This window comes from Saccostrea cucullata, unplaced genomic scaffold, assembly GCF_032062105.1.
Source record: "Saccostrea cucullata isolate Sc308-1 unplaced genomic scaffold, CSIRO_AGI_Scuc_v1 ctg2333, whole genome shotgun sequence".
NCBI classification, from domain to species: Eukaryota; Metazoa; Mollusca; class Bivalvia; order Ostreida; family Ostreidae; genus Saccostrea; species Saccostrea cuccullata.
This window is the reverse complement of record NW_026936449.1, coordinates 44,414-47,588: the sequence shown is the minus strand read 5'-3', so window position 1 is coordinate 47,588 and position 3,175 is coordinate 44,414. Positions and strand designations below refer to the sequence as shown.

The window sequence follows — 3,175 nt, the reverse complement described above, 5'->3', positions numbered from 1 at the left end:
AGAACGGTGAGTGTAAATGTATGCTTTTGCACTAGCCTAATTGTTAGTTTTTGCTCGGTCCACCTGTGCATTGCGCGATCCGGTTATAACCGGTTACAAAAGGGAGATGGACCACAACATGCAGAGCTGTGGAAATTTTTTCCCGAAAGCCTGTCATTCGGACAGACATGTACACAAACTTTGCCTGTCCGAATGAAATTAAGCCTGTCCGAATGTTAACAATTAAATATTAATTAAAAAATGAAATAAAACACAAACTACATGTTTTAGAAGTGTATTCAATTGTAACAGTTTTCAATAATTAAGCATTTTCATACTCTAATTCTAGCTCTCTCACAACCTCTCTCATCATTCTGTCATTTTCATCCAAATCTTGATCAGCACCCACTCTCTCGTCTTCGATTCTTTCATCATCTTCTCTCAGACTCTCTCCCTCTTCTTCACTTTCACTCTCAATCTCTTTTTCATTCGGAATGGACTTCTTTGTAGGGTTTCTTCTATAGTGAAATCTTCTCCTTTGTCTAGTGGGTGAAATCTAAAATACAAATTGTAAAGCTTAAATTAAAATAATTTGATTAATACATGTATAACAATAGATCTCTAATTCTGACATAAATTCACATAAATAAACTAGTTAGATTAATCCATTTTATTTTTTTACAACTATTATCAACTAACCATCCATCTGTCAATGGCCGGATTGGATCGAATTCTTCAATAGATGGTGATTGATGACGAATGATCATCAGATCATTCAGATGACGGCCACTGACAGATTGCCGCATGTCTGTTTTGATCAGCTTCATCTGATTGAACCCTGTTTCATTGAGGATGCTGGTTGGAGGAAGACTGTGAATCAAATCCAGCAAGTTGAGGATGTTATCAACCCCACTGTCCCCAACCACACCATGGATGTCTTCCCATGTAGGCGCACGAAAGTTCTTCTTAAACCTGAAATATTTACATATGAATTTTATAATTATCTATACACATGGTATAATAGACTGTCATAATTTTTCTTGCAGTTTTTCCCAGAGTAGAATTTAAATGTAAAACCTAATACCTCCTGTAGATGAGACATTTCAGCATCTACCAATCTTCTAACAGCTTATCTCCATCTACTCCAGCATTTTGCAAGGTTTTCTTGAATCTTTCAGCTAGACTTTTTACATCCTGTACTCCATAAGCTGTTGGATGAAAGTATTAAAACTTATTTTTAAATCAAAGAGTACTCTTTTTCCCTTTAACTAAAAATTAAAAAATAAAATTCAATGCTTGAGTAGTTCAATTTGACATCAATATTTTAATTTAAAGTTTAAATATTTTAATAAGTTCCAAGCTATACTAATTATTTCTAAAGTGTATCTGATAAGCATCAGTAATTTTCATCAAATATCAACAAACAAAAATCAACAAAGTGAAATGTCTACCTTTTCTAATTACATGAGGTCAGGATCTTGGATCACCATTTCTTAGTAGAGAAAAATACTAAAACAAAAAGTGAACAAACTGTAAAACAAAACTTTAAAAAAATTCAAAGCACAGAAAAAGTTAATAAAATACAACCTGTAAAACTTGCTTTGATACCAGTACATACCTTCATCATTTTCACTTGGCCAGTTCTTGAGACTCCCAATAGTTGTTGCATCGAGGATTTCATCATGAAGATCTCTATATCGTTCATCAATTTTCTGAAGTACGAGCTGTTTAACATTGTTGCTTGTTGTCTCTACATTGAGGCCATTTCCCTTCAGCTGATACCCTGCATACTCCTTTTCCTCCACAATTTTCTTCAACTTGTCACAGTTGCTACAAGTACATTAAATAAATAATATCATTAATGTAATAATGGTTATTTATAATAACTTTTCTTGTTTATGTTCACATCTGATCTTCCAAATTAATTATGGTATATTGAATAGAAAATGTGTAACTTACTTGGCATCATACTGTCTGAGAAAATCTTCTGTTGCAGCAATTGCTATCTTTGCATCCCCAATCGTCAAGTCCCGTCTTTGGAGAGTCAGAGACAATCTCACCAATGGACTGATAATTTCCTGCATTGTTTTGAAAGAATGATTACTTATATTATAGATAGGGACACTTTAGATAACATGATTTTTTTTATTTGACCTTGATTTGATTTGAACATGATTTGAATCAATGAATTTAGACTTATAGGTTTAAGACTGTAAGGTTTATATTGTAAATTACCTGCAAGAGAACAGCAAAAGTGATGATTGAAGAAGACACAAGTAATCTTGCCAGTCCAGATGCCTTTGCATTTGAATGGGAGGTGTCCTGTAGGTGGCTAAAAAGAGGCTGGGTACGACCTAAAAATGTTTCAAGAGCACGCTGCATGTGTGGGAGCCACCTGTTTCCATTCACACGGTGAGGTAGAGTACCCTTAACACCTAATACCTGAAAATAAAATGGAAATATTAATGTGTAAACATTAAAATTCTTTCATAGGAGTAAGGACTTATTAAATATTTGGCTCAGATAATCTAATAATATGTTATATATCTAACCTTCATACATTCTCTTAGATTCTTCCTCTGTTTAGCACTTTTTTTGTAGAAATAGTAAAGCCCTATGAGGAGCGTAGAAAGCTGAGTGTATTGACGATTTCCTTTAAGGGCATCTCTAAAGGCAAGCTCAAGCCTGTGGGCCAAACAGTGCACTCCCAAAATTTCAATCTTTTTTGAGAAGTGAAACGAGGTCATTGTGACGTCCAAACATGTTGGAGGTTCCATCACACCCAAATCCTACTAACTTGCTCATATGTTCAGATAACTGGTTTTCTTCAATTTTCTCTTTAACAAATGTCGAAATAAAACATTCTAAGGGTCCTACAGTCGAGATCTATACAGATGGTTCAAAAGATAAGGATACAGTTGCATCAGCTGCAGTAATTGATGATAATATATTCTCAACACCTCTTCCAAATGAAGCAACAATTTTTACTGCGGAAGCAAAAGCCATACAACTTTGAATATATAAAATCTTCCAGTGACAACATATTTACTATATTTTCGGACTCCCTTTCTTGCTTACAATCCATTAAAAACAAGAATCTTGATCACCCTTATATTTTAGATATATTAATTCAGCATAATCATTTCACTCAACAGGGTAAAAAAAGTGATTTTTTGTTGGATTCCGAGCCACATCG

General features: G+C 34.1%; 1 pseudogene; it reads right to left on the bottom strand.

Annotated features, from left to right (window-relative positions):
* Positions 1–301: 301 nt before the first annotated feature.
* On the bottom strand, positions 302–2,756 carry LOC134245608 (zinc finger protein 862-like; annotated as a pseudogene).
* Positions 2,757–3,175: the final 419 nt, after the last annotated feature.